Source organism: Scyliorhinus canicula, chromosome 1 (genome assembly GCF_902713615.1).
Source record: "Scyliorhinus canicula chromosome 1, sScyCan1.1, whole genome shotgun sequence".
Classification (NCBI taxonomy): domain Eukaryota; kingdom Metazoa; phylum Chordata; class Chondrichthyes; order Carcharhiniformes; family Scyliorhinidae; genus Scyliorhinus; species Scyliorhinus canicula.
The window spans coordinates 165,147,525-165,161,001 of record NC_052146.1 but is presented as its reverse complement, the minus strand read 5'-3'; the positions used below and the strand labels follow the sequence as shown (position 1 = coordinate 165,161,001).

Genomic DNA, 13,477 nt, shown 5'->3' with positions numbered 1-13,477 from the left:
TATTCCTTGGCAACTATTCTGCACATTCCCCAGCTGAACGTCTTGTCAAGAATAATGTTTATGTCATCTACTTTCCCCCAAATGTGACTTCATTAATTCAGCTATGTGACCAAGGTATCCTTAAATCAATGAAGAGTAAATTTCAAGACTGTTTCTTGAACAACATGTTGGCAGCAGTGAACTGTGTGGAGTCTGCACGTTCTCCCCATGTGTGCGTGGGTTTCCTCCGGTTGCTCCAGTTTCCTCCCACAGTCCAAAGATGTGCAGGTTAGGTGGATTGCCATGCTAAATTGCCCATATGTTAGGTGGGGTTACCGGTTTATGGGGATGGGGTGGAGGTGTGGACTTAAGTGGGGTGCTCTTTGCAGGAGCCAGAGCAGACTCGATGGGCCGAATGGCCTCCTTCTGTACTGTAAATTCTATGAACACATGCATAGGTGTGGGAAGCTTCCAAAGGAGTAAAACGTAAAGAATGCTATCTATGCCGTTGCTAACCCATGGAACACCATAGATAATGAACACTTTTCCATGCCTGGCACAACCTGGTACGACTATGTTGAATGATGATGATGGACAAAGTGATGAGTTTCTAAGATTCCGTGTGACAAGTGAGGAAAAGATGATATTGGAGTTCCTTAAATATGCAAAAGGAATACCCTCAGATGCCATCAATAAGCTGGAGGAAATGGACATCGAAGAAGTTCTCAACATTGATAATGAGGCTTTAGTATTTCATTCAATGACTGATGGTGAAATAGCTGAAATGGTTCTGAACCAAGGTGATTATGATGATGAAAGTGAAGATGAAGAGGACATTGTTAACACAACGGTAAAAGTGTTCATAGACGTCATGGTGAAAATGTGTAACAGACATATTGAAGGACTAGAAGAGCGTGCATTCATAACAGAACAAGAAATCATGTTTGATTATAAAATAAAGAGAGACTGCTACGACAAAAACCATTGTTAATGATGCAGATGAGGCGTGAAGAAACATTTAAGAAAGCCGCCTAGCACAGTGTTTCTTTATCGTTTTGCATGAAATCTGAAATTAATCTCCACGTAAATTAATTGAAGTTGTGATGGTTCAATGTACATCGTATTATTTAATTAATAAAAATATTGCATAAAACTACCTGAAGGCTATTTATCTATATCTGAAATGAAAATGAAATGAAAATCGCTTATTGTCACGAGTAGGCTTCAATGAAGTTACTGTGAAAAGCCCCTAGTCGCCACATTCCGGCGCCTGTCTGGGGAGGCTGTTACGGGAATCGAACCGTGCTGCTGGCCTGCTTTAAAAGCCAGCGATTTAGCTGAGTGAGCTAAACCAGCCCCTATCTGTCAATGGATTTTGTGCTTAGACTTGGGTCCCAACTAGATGAGCTTTCACGTTATATAATTTTACCAGTGTTCCAAAATTCAGAAAAATGCTGGATCTGTGACACTTTTGGCCCCAAACATTTCAAATAAGGGATGCTCAACCTGTACTTGCTAGTTTGCTCTCATAGTTTATCTTCTTCCTCTTTATTTTTTTGGTCATTTTGGTTTTTAAAACCTTCATGGTTTAGCACTAATCTTTGCCATATTATTGTTTTTTCTTTCTGTTTTAACATTATCCTTCACTTCCTTGGTTAACCATGGTTGATTTACCCCCTTCCTAGAATTCTTCTACCTTACTGGGGTATATCTTTGTTGTGAGTCATGAACTATTTTCAGAAACGTTTGCCATTGCTGATTAACCGTCTTTCCTGTTAAAGTCTTTTCACAGTCCACTCCAGCCAACTCTGCCTTCATTCTTTTATAATTATCCTTACTTAAGTGTAGCACAGTTATTTCTGACCCACGTTTCTCACTCCCAAATTGAATGCTAAATTCTACCATGTTATGGTCACTGCTTCCTCGGGGATCTTTTACTCAGATTGTTTGCTGCCTCATTACACAGTACTAAATCCAAAATAGCCTGATTCTTGGTTAGATCCAGAACATATTGTTCTAGGAAACTATCCCGAATAAACTCTACAAACTCTTCCTCATGGCTACCTCTGCTACCTTTGATTTTCCCAATCGACATGAAGATTAAAGTTGCCCATGATTAAAGTACAGCCTTTTATACATGCGGTTAGTATCGCTTGATTATTCTGCACTCTCCATATAGTTATTGTTTGGGGGCCTACAGACTATCTCACCAGTGTTTTCTTCCTCTTGTCTTAGCTCCATCCATATGGATTCGGCATCTTCCGATTCAAGATAATTTCTTGCTATTGTACTTATTCCATCTCATATTAACAAAACTACTCCTCCACACTTTCCTTGCTGCCCTTACAAAAAGTCCGATGCCTCTGAATATTTTGTTTCCAATTTTGATCTCCTTGTAACCATATCTCTACCTGGTTGGTGTGCTGAGAATTGCTTTTCGGTTTGTGGGGCACAGGCAACAGTACTGAGGAAATTGGGGGCTGTACTGTTGAGACGGCCTACATTTGAACCATGCTGGGACCAGTGTTCTTGCAGACTATAACTAGGGAAGTAGAGAGGGCTTTAAACTAAATGGGGGGGCTATCAGTTGGCTATCTGCTCATACCGTTAACCTCACTTTGCGCCGTTAATTCATTTATTTTGTTACGTGAATTTAAGTAAAGAGCCATTCATTTTGCCTTGTTACCATCCTTCCTTTTGACTCAATTTTTTGCTGCTTTTTAATGTTTGTACATTCTGTCCCTTCCTGTCACACTCTAGGTATCATCACTTTAGTAGCTGCCTTGTAATGATGCCATATCCTTTTGCTTTGAAACTTACATATACCTCATATGGAGGCAGCCCCCCCCCCCCCCCCCCCCCCCCCCCCCACCACACACACATTTAGTTTAACGCCCTCACTTCTTCCCTAGCTATGTGGTTTGCAAGAACACTGGTCAAATATAGGCCGTCTCAACAGTACTGTTTCCTCAGTACTGATGCCTGTGCCTCACAAACCGAAAACCAATTCTCCGACACCAGAAACACCAGCACACCAATCAGGAGAGCCTGACTCAGACACACCAACCAGTAAAGAAAATCTCAATCATACTCAACTGGAACAGCATGAATATTTGAAATGGCCTCAATGACATGTGGACCAAGCATAAAAGAGATTCAATCACAAAGGGATAAACGCTTGAGTGGATCGGAGACCAATCCTTGATTCAGTCATACACATAGGCAGAACAGGAAAGAGAATTGAACATGCTTGTGAAAAATAAGAAAGGCATTTTTTCATATTTATTTAAAATGGCACGTGGGCTGCAACAAATGCCAAATTGACTCAGTTATAGTGGGGGTTGACAGTTGACAGCATAGGTTTCCTCCGGGTGCTCCAGTTTCCTCCCAAATCCAAAGATGTGCAGGTTAGGTGGGGTTATGGGGTTGGGGCATGGGAGTGGGTCTAGGTAGGGTGTTCCTTCGGAGGGTCAGCACAGACTTGATGGGTTGAATAGCCTCCTTCTGTACTGTAGAAATTCTATAATTCTATATGATTGAAAGGGGCAACATGTTCAATCATAGATAGGAAACACAACACAGGCTTACCAAATGTGGAATTCTCTGCGACTAAATGTCACTGAATAAATTCATAAATTATTTCAAAAATAAATGCTAGTTTCTTGCAAAATATGTAAGGAAATAGGCAGATAGAAGAAGAGTGGGGCGAGGCTAAATTGTTTGTGAAGAAACTCACCACTCCAGTTTCACTGGGCTGAATGGCCAGCTCCCATGTTGGTACATTCTATGACTCTATAGTATATAGACAGAGCCACGTTGAGTACATAGCTGGCAACTCACAAACACAGCCAGTGCTGGAATAGTGCACGGCAAGTCCCAAAATGATACAAAGCCAGTTCCAGTATGGAGCCTAGTTAAACCCAGAATGCTACAAGATGATATACCTACAGGTAGTGCTAGAATGGTACATTAACCAATATATAGTTGTACATCCAGGATTATAGATTGCACTAAGTTTAGTACAGTTACTAGACTTCAGGAAGGACAGAATGTTCATGAAGGGAGTGCAATACAGAACTGCCTGACCAAACAATGTTTAACTTTAGATTAGGGAGACTGAACATTACTGGATATTGTTAAACTCCTTGAGTATTTTTACAGCTGCATTCACCCAGTGCCTTTAATGTTGTAAAATGTCTCAACGTGATTTTCAGAAAAGACAATAAGACAAAACAGGCGCCAAGTTAAAGAAGTAGGTATTAGGATCTATAACTCAGAACCTGGCTGAAGAGACAGATGGAGAGAGATGTGAAAAAGCAGAGCTTTGAGGAGGAAATTCCAAAACTTAGGGGTTAGAAATCTGAAGGCACAGCCATCAAATGGATTGGGGTTGTTCAAGTGATTTAAGAGAACTGTAGGGTTAGGTGAGATTTCATAGGTGTGGCAGCAGAGTTTGAATAAGCTCTGGTTTCTGATATCTTGTGCGATATCACTCTTTGTCATTCTTGGCCTATCTGCAGTCTTTCACATAGTTGACCACATCATCCTTCTTCCAAAGTCTCTCCCTTCATTTGGCTGGGCAGAAATCTCTCCTGGTTCCACTAACCATTATCTATCTAATCATAGCTAAAGAAAGACCTGCAAAAGTTTCTCTTCCTGCTCCTGCATAGTTCAGTGAGGTGGTTTGCGCATCCAGTGTCAGATTTTATTTTGTAATGTTCCTGTAGTTACGATTCCATCCAATGTGAATGGCGCCAGAGCGTGGTGACTCTGCGAGTTCTCTCACTCAGATCAATTTTTACAGATGCACCATAGAAAGTATCCAATCTGGCTGCATCAGAGCCTGGTATGGCAACTGATCGACCCAAGACCGTAACTACTGAGATTCGTGAACACAGCCCAATCTATCATGCGAACCCTCCTCCCATCCATTGACTCTGCCTACACCTCCCGCTACCTTGGGAAAGCAGGCAGCATAATCAAAGACCCCTCCCACTCAGCTTATTCACTTTTCCAACTTCTTCCGCCTGGCGGAGATACAAAAGTCTGAGAATACGCACAACAGATTCAAAAACAGCTTCTTCCCTACTGTGAACCAGATTCCTGAATGACCCTCTTATGGACTAAACTGATATCTTCACACATCTTCTCTACTGAGTAGTATTACACTCTGTATGCTTCACCCGGTGCCTGTGTCTATGTATTTACATTGTGTATTTATGGATGTCCTATGTTTTTTTCATGTACAGAACAATCTGTCTGAACTGTATGAAGAACAATACTTGTCACTGTACCTCGGTGCACATGACAATATATCAAATCCAATTCAATCTAATCTGAATGCACTGCCTGAGAGTGTGGTGAAGGCAGGTTAAATTAAGATATTTTGATAGTTTTCTGAAAAGGAAGAATGTGCAGGACAATGGGGTCAAGGTGGAGGGGTGTACCGTTACTCCTCAGAACCAGTGCAGACACAATAGGCCAATTGGTCTCTTTCTGTGCTGTAACATTTGTGTTTTTGTGAATCAATTTTAGATAATATGGGCTCGTCCTCCAGCCCCTCCTGGTCCAGCACCTCCTCCTGCTCCTCCTCCTCGGAGGTGACCGCATGTTCCTCCCCCTCCACGTCCAGCACGTCGCCCTGCTTCAGTGCAGTGGAGGGAACAGCAGACCACTACGGTGTGGGCGATGTACCACCAACAGTGCGTTTGAGGCATTGGAACCACATTTTAAGGGGTCCGATGCACCGCTCAATGACAGCCTGGGTGGCCTTATGGGCCTCGTTGTTTTGGGTCTCCGCATCGGTTGCCACCCTCCACACAGGAGTCATTGGCCAGGTCCTTAGTGGGTACCCCTTATCCCCCCAAGAGAAACCCGCCATCCTGTGGTAGTCCACGAAGAGACGGGGGATGTCCGAATGCCCCAGGATGTAGCTATCGTGCACACTCCCTGGGAAGGGTACACATGCGTGCATGATCTTCATCGGGTGGTTGCACATGAGCTGAACATTCAGGGAATCCCTTCCTGTTGATGTAGGGCACTCCCCGACGGTCCAGTGTGCATGCCATCTCTTACCCCCTGGACCTGGGGCATCCCTGTGGTGAATCACAATCCTAATAATTCACACTGTTATATTGTATGTGTTGTGTCTATGTAAGCTCGGTATACGAGCAGTTGCGCGGCTCTGCCCATAGGGGGAGATGAGGAGTTTGTACTGGGCTCCACCCTTGGCTCCGCCCATGGCTCCTCCCACTAACCGGAAGTATAAATATCTGCAGTTGTGAGCCTGCTGCCAGTTCATATCATCGCAGGCAGGCTCAGTTGAAAGACTATTAAAACCACTGTTCACTTCCAACCACGTGTCTTGTGAATTGATGGTCACATCAATCCCGTCATTAGCAAAGAATCCTGCTGCCTGGGCAACTTGTTGGGCCTGATCCATGTCAAAGTTTATATAGTTCGCTGCCTGGGCAAACAGGGCACCCTTGACCCCTGGGATGCACTTGTGGGCTGTAGCTTGTGAGATGCCACACAAGTACCCGCTCCAGTCCTAGAATGATCTTGAGGCTTAAATGTTCTAGGCTGCGGCAACCTTGACGGCAAATGGGAACTCCTCCTGCACGTGGTGCCAAGTCTGTTGAAAGACCAGGGACGCCTGTACACCTTGGGCTATCGCTGGCCTCCCCCTCTTGGTCTCTCCCTGGCTAGGTGGACGGCCGGGTCCTCAAGCTGTGACGCTGGGCCCTGCACATGGGCTACCGCCTCCTGCCTCTGTGGACACTGCTGCCGCTGCTTTCTCCGACGCCTGGCCGACTGGCCTGCTACCATTACCGCGAGGGCAGCCTCCATGGGGTCCAAGACTTAATCCAACCCATGCAATATCTGCAAGGAATTGGAGAGGGTGAGAGACTGACAACCAGTGGTGCCTTCCATCCAAGGACCCTCCATTTCCCCCACCCCCCCCCCCCCCCCCCCCCCCCCCCCCCACATCTCCTGCCATTCCCTTCACGGTGATGGAGCCCAGCCCTTGGTGTTCGAATGTTGGCTGCTACGTCCGTGGTGTTGCTGCCTACAGTGTTCAGGCACAGTGTCCAGGCATCGTAGTCTGATTGGGTGCTAGGCTATAACTCCAACATGCTACATGGCCCACCTACCACAGGAATCCACTTAGGAGTTGTGAAGTGCTCAACTAACTATGATTGCTAATTCCCTATTAGCAATAGCCTTCAGCCACGTGGCCAGAGGCACCACGGCCAGTGGGATTTATGGGTTGTTGGTGGGATGGACAGACAGGGGCTGGGGTTGTCCCCTTTAAGGGTACACATGATCCAGGGTGTGGCATGGCAGACCGACAGGGGCTGAGACACCCCCCCCCCCCTCAGCACAGGGACAAATTTAACTTCCCCATTACTGCTGGTTATGCATCATGTGATGTATAATGGCATTAGCAAAGTGTTTGCACAAGTTTTAGGCAAATGAACCATCTAAAAGCTGCTGTGGAAATTGCCATATCAATGAACTTGTTATGAGAGAAGCTTTGCAGAAAGGGGCTTGAGCGAAGATACACAAAAAGGATACCTCAAAGAACAAGGCTGCAAATGTACAACCATGTCACTGTTGTATTCATGTTGGAAACTGAGTTGGGGAATGCTGGAGTAAATTGAATACATGAAAGAACTGCGGCAAGAAGGACCATATTGTCAAGGCATGTTGGGCTCAGAAGACTTCTACTCCAAGAACATGCAAGTAGAAAAACAATATTAAACAATCTACCCATTAAAATTAGTCATAATAATAGTCATGATCATTCAAAATGGGTAATCCCAGAGCTGAAGGGGTTGGATTATGAGGAGAGGTTGAGTAGACTGGGACTGTACTCGTTGGAATTTACAAGGATGAGGGGGTATCTTATAGAACATAGAACATAGAACAGTACAGCACAGAACAGGCCCTTCGGCCCTCGATGTTGTGCCGAGCAATGATCACCCTACTTAAACCCACGTAACCCGTATACCCGTAACCCAACAATCCCCCCATTAACCTTACACTACGGGCAATTTAGCATGGCCAATCCACCTAACCCGCACATCTTTGGACTGTGGGAGGAAACCCACGCACACACGGGGAGGACGTGCAGACTCCACACAGACAGTGACCCAGCCGGGAATCGAACCTGGGACCCTGGAGCTGTGAAGCATTGATGCTAACCACCATGCTACCGTGAGGCCCCAAGCATTTAACATTTAAAATTATGAAGGGAATAGATAGGATAGATGCGGGCAGGTTGTTTCCACTGGCGGGTGACAGCAGAACTAGGGGGCATAGCCTCAAAATAAGGGGAAGTAGATTTAGGACTGAGTTTAGAAGGAACTTCTTCACCCAAAGGGTTGTGAATCTATGGAATTCCTTGCCCAGTGAAGCAGTTGAGTCTCCTTCATTAAATGTTTTTAAGGTAAAGATAGATAGTTTTTTGAAGAATAAAGGGATTAAGGGTTATGGTGCTCGGGCCGGAAAGTGGAGCTGAGTCCACAAAAGATCAGCCATGATCTAATTGAATGGCGGAGCAGGCTCGAGGGGCCATATGGCCTACTCCTGCTCCTAGTTCTTATGTTCTTATGTTCTTATAAAAGGCAGCAAAACCGATCGACAAGAGCTAAAGCTTTAGCTTCCAGGCTTCCTGTCAGAAAAACACATCTTGTTCATCACCCTCTGCTTCCTGCCACTCAGCCAATTCTGGATCCAATTTGTCAAATTTCCTTGGATCCCCTGGGCTCTTACCTTTGCCATCAGTCTCCCATGTGGGACCTAAGCAAAAGTCTTTCTTGAATCCAAGTAGACAATGTCAAATGCGTACCTGGACTACACACTTGGTCGCCTCTTCGAAAAATTCAATCAAGTTGATCAGATGTGACCCCCCCCCCCCCCCGCCCCGCCCATAACAAAACCTTGCTGACTGTTCTTGATTAATCCCTGCCTCTCCTAATGCACAGTAAGAAGTCTTACAACACCAGATTAAAGTCCAACAGGTTTGTCTCGAATCACTAGCTTTCAGAGCACTGCTCCTTCCTCAGGTGAATGAAGAGGTGGTTTACTCTTCACCACCTCTTCACTCACCTGAGGAAGGAGAGGTGCTCAGAAAGCTAGTGATTCGAAACAAACCTGTTGGACTTTAACCTGGTGTTGTAAGACTTCTTACTGTCTCCAAATGCAGATTAATTCTGTCCCTCAGAATTGCTTCCAATTGTTTCCCCACCACTGAGGTTAGACTGACAGGCCTGTAGTTTCCTGGTTGATCCCTTCCTCCCTTCTTGAATGATGATACCACTTTGGCTATCCTCCAGTCCTCCGGTATCTCTCATGTGGCTACGGGGAAATTGAAAATTCTTGCCAACACCACTATTTTGTCTCTTGCCTCACTTAACAGCCTGGGGTACATTTCATCTGGCCCTGGAGATTTATCTATTTTTAAACCTGCCAGACCACTCAGAAACTCATTTCTATGTTAATTTCTTTAATTTTATCACAGTCCTTCTCCCTGATTTTTACACCCACACTGTTCCTCTCATTAGTGAACACCAACATAAAGTAATGGACCCTCTTCTTTCCCTAAGTATCCTTTTACACTTAATGTACTTAGACAAATAGAGTCATAGAGATCCACAGCCCAGAAAAAGCCCTCAGCACATTGAGTCTGCACCGGTCAAAAAACTACCACTTAAGTATCCTAATCCCATTTTACAGCTCATCGCCTTGTACGCCTTGGCATCACAAGTGCACATCTAAATACTTCTTAAATGTTCTGAGGGTCTCTGCCTCCACCATCCTTTCAGGCAGCGAATTCCAGACTCTCACCACCAGAGGGTGAAGACGTTTTTCCTCACATCCCCTCTAAACCTCCTGCTCCTTACCTAAAATCTATGCCCCCCGATCATTGGTCCTTCCAACAAGGGGAAATATTTGTTCCTGTCTACTCTATTTATACCTCTCAAATTTTTATACATCTCACTCATGCCCCCTGCCTCCCTCAGTCTCCTCAGCTTGAAAGAAAATAACCCAGTCTATCCAATCTCTCTTCATAACTAAAACTTTCCAGCCGAGGCAACATCCTGGTAAATCTTCTCTGCACCCTTTCCAGTGCTACCACATCCCTCCTGTAATGTGGATTCCTGAACTGCACACAATACTCTAGCTGTGGGCTATACACCAGCCCGTCTATATCCACCTGTAATCTAAGGCTATCCTCCTCACTATTTACCACCTGACTAATTTTATGTCCCCTTTTTTCTCTCCTAATTTCCTTTTTAAGTTCCCTCTTATACATCCTAAACACCTCCAGGGCTTTTGTTGTTTGATCCCTCAATGTCTGCCGTAAGGCTCCCTTCTGTTCTTTATCCAATGCTCAATATCCCTCAATATCCAGGATTTGTTGATCCCACCCTTTTTCTTTATTGGACCATGTTGGCCCCGTACTCCCCCTATATCCTTTTTGAATGCATCCCACTGTTCTTTCACAGATTAACCTAAATGAGTCTGCTCCTTGTCCACTCTGGGAAAAAGAAGAACCAGAAAGATTCGTAGGAATGGGAGTCATTGAACCAGATGCTATAAGTGATTGGGCAACACTAATATTTCCTGTATTAAAACGCAATGGCTTAGTGAGAATTTGTGGAGATTTAAAAAATACTACTAACCCAGGATTGTTTACAGATCATTATCTACTGCTGCTGATTGAAGACTTGTTTGCTGGACTTTCTGAAAGGCAGAAATTCAGTAAAATTGATCTTTCACAGGCAAGGATGCAGTAGAATGTGGCTGCCAAATCACAGCCACTACTCACCATCATAAAGGTCTGTTTCATTACAGAAGACTTCCTTTTGGAATTACATCAGCGCCTGTTCTTTTTCAAAGATCCATGGATCAAATCCTAAGTGGGTTGAATGGAGTGCAATGTTATTTAGATGATATACTCACCACTGGTTCAAGTGAACAGGAACACTTGCAGAATGTGGAAGGTACCCTGAAGCTGTTACAGAGCCACAACCTGAGCATTATAAAGGAAAAGTGTGACTTTTCCAAATCATCCATAAATTATCTTGGTCATATTATCGACAAAGATGGCTTACACAAAGTGCCAAAAAATGTCAGCAATCTCAGACGCGCCACGTCCTCAAAACGTGACACAAGAGGTAATTTATAGGATTGATCAATTATTACAACATAATTGACGTCTTCACACACTTTATTTTGTGTCAAACAGGCATTGCTCTGGTCAGAAGAGTGTGAGAAATCATACAATGAAGTGAAAGAAGCCAGAGCTGTTGGTTCATTATAACCCCAAAATGAAATTGCAATTAGCTTGCGATGCCTCACCCTCTGGGTTTGGTGCAGTTGGCTCGCACATATACCTTCAGGAGAGGAACAACCGATAGCATTTGCTTCACACACTCTTACTAGCGCAGAAATTAATTACGCTCAGATAGAACAAGAAGCTTTGAGCATAATTTCAGTTCAAGAAGGTTCCGTCATACCTTTAGGGCCGTAATTCTACGTGTTTTGACGGATCATCGACAATACACTCCAATTTTTGGGCTGTATAAATGTATACCTCTTTGGTAGCTAGTAGATTGCAAAGATGGTCATTGGAGGCACAAATATCGCAAATCAGAGCAATATGCAAATGTTAATGCTTTGTCACGATATCCGTTACAAGTCAAGCATGACCCTGGAAAACATTTAGTCAATATTTTGTAGTTTTCGCTCGTGAATTGTGTATTTGATTTCTTCTCAAGTTCAAAGATACACAAAAACTGATCCAGTGATGGGGAAGGTGATGGCAGCTCCATAATCATCCAAGGGCAGCACGGTAGCACAGTGGTTAGCACAGTTGCTTCACAGCTCCAGGGTCCCTGGTAAGATTCCGGCTTGGGTCCTGTCTGTGCAGAGTCTGCATGTTCTCCTCGTGACTGTGTGAGTTTCCTCTGGATGCTCCAGTTTCCTGCCACAATCTAAAGATGTGCAGGGTTAGGTGGATTGACCATGCAAAATTGCCCTTAGTATCCAAAAAGGTGAGGTGGGGTTACAGGGATAGGGTGGAGGCATGGGCTATATTGGGGTGCTCTTTCCAAGGACCGTGCAGATTCGATGGCCCAAATGGCCTCCTTCTGCACGATAAATTCTATGATTCTATGATAGTATGACTTGGTTGAAAAATAAATGCTGTCAGACATTCAGAGGAAAAATCCAGACTTCAAGCCCTCCATCACACGAAGACTTGAGTTGACAGCGCAGAATGGAGTTGTATTATGGCGAATCTGTGTGATTATTCCTCTGTGCTTATGCAGTAGAGTCCTTGACCACTGCATGAGGGACATCCTGGTGTGGTAAGGATGAAGGAATTGGCATGCAGTTATTTTTGGTGGCCAGGATTAGATGCTCAAATTGAAGAGAAAATTGGGCAATGCCAATCTTGTGCAAAACTAAGGAATGCTCCACCATTACAACCATTACATCCGTGGGAATGGCCGACTCAGCCATGGCAGAGAATACACATCGATTATGCTGGTCCACTGGAGGGTCACATGCTCTAAGTGATTGTGGACGTGCACGAGAAAAGGCCAGAAGTCGCAATAATGAAGTCAACAATGACTGAGCAGATAACTGAGAAATTAGAGCAAATATTTACAAGGTTTGAAACACTGGGCTGGTTTAGCTCACTGGGCTAAATCGCTGGCTTTTAACGCAGACCAAGCAGGCCAGCGGCACGGTTTGATTCCCGTACCAGCCTCCCCGGACAGGCTCCGGAATGTGGCGACTAGGGTCTTTTCACAGTAACTTCATTGAAGCCTACTCGTGACAATAAGCAATTTTCATTTTTCATTTCATTTTCTGTAGCAGATTGTCAGTGATAATGGCACGCAGTTAACTTTGAAGGACTTTGATGACTACTTGAAAGGGAACGGCATATACCCTATCAGGTCAGCTCCACAATCATTCAACAATGAATGGATTGACTGAATGTTCTTGCAATCGTTAAACCATTCTATCAAAGCATTGAAGAAGCAGGGGACATTATCAAGAAGAGTAAATAAATTTCTAATATCTTATCAGAACACTGTACACCCTACCATGCAAATCTTTCCGGCGATGTTGTTGTTCAAGAGGAAACTACGAACATAGTTCAATTTGTGCACTCCACCTGATACTTCAGCGATTGTCAAACAACAACAACAAAGACAAATTGCTAAGAAGGAAAAAGACTTCCAAAAAGTGAGTAGTCAACCAGGGAGACAGAGTGTTAGCTAGGACCTACATCACCAACGAGAAATGGGTCCAACTATGATCCTCGTGAAGGCAGGTCCAATACTATACACTGTATAGATGGATGATGAATGAGTTTGGCGACATGTTGATCAGCTACTAGCTGCACAAAGTGAGTTTGCAGAAACTTCTCAAGAGGTTCTTACCTTGAAAAATCGAGAGAGCAATACTTTGAAACAGA

The 13,477-nt window shown here is 44.3% G+C and overlaps 1 protein-coding gene across 3 annotated transcripts in view; it reads right to left on the bottom strand.

Annotated features, from left to right (window-relative positions):
• LOC119969006 (potassium voltage-gated channel subfamily KQT member 4-like) overlaps positions 1-13,477 on the bottom strand; it is a 754,273-nt gene that overhangs the window by 94,861 nt on the left and 645,935 nt on the right. The gene's annotated exons all lie outside the window — the stretch shown is intronic.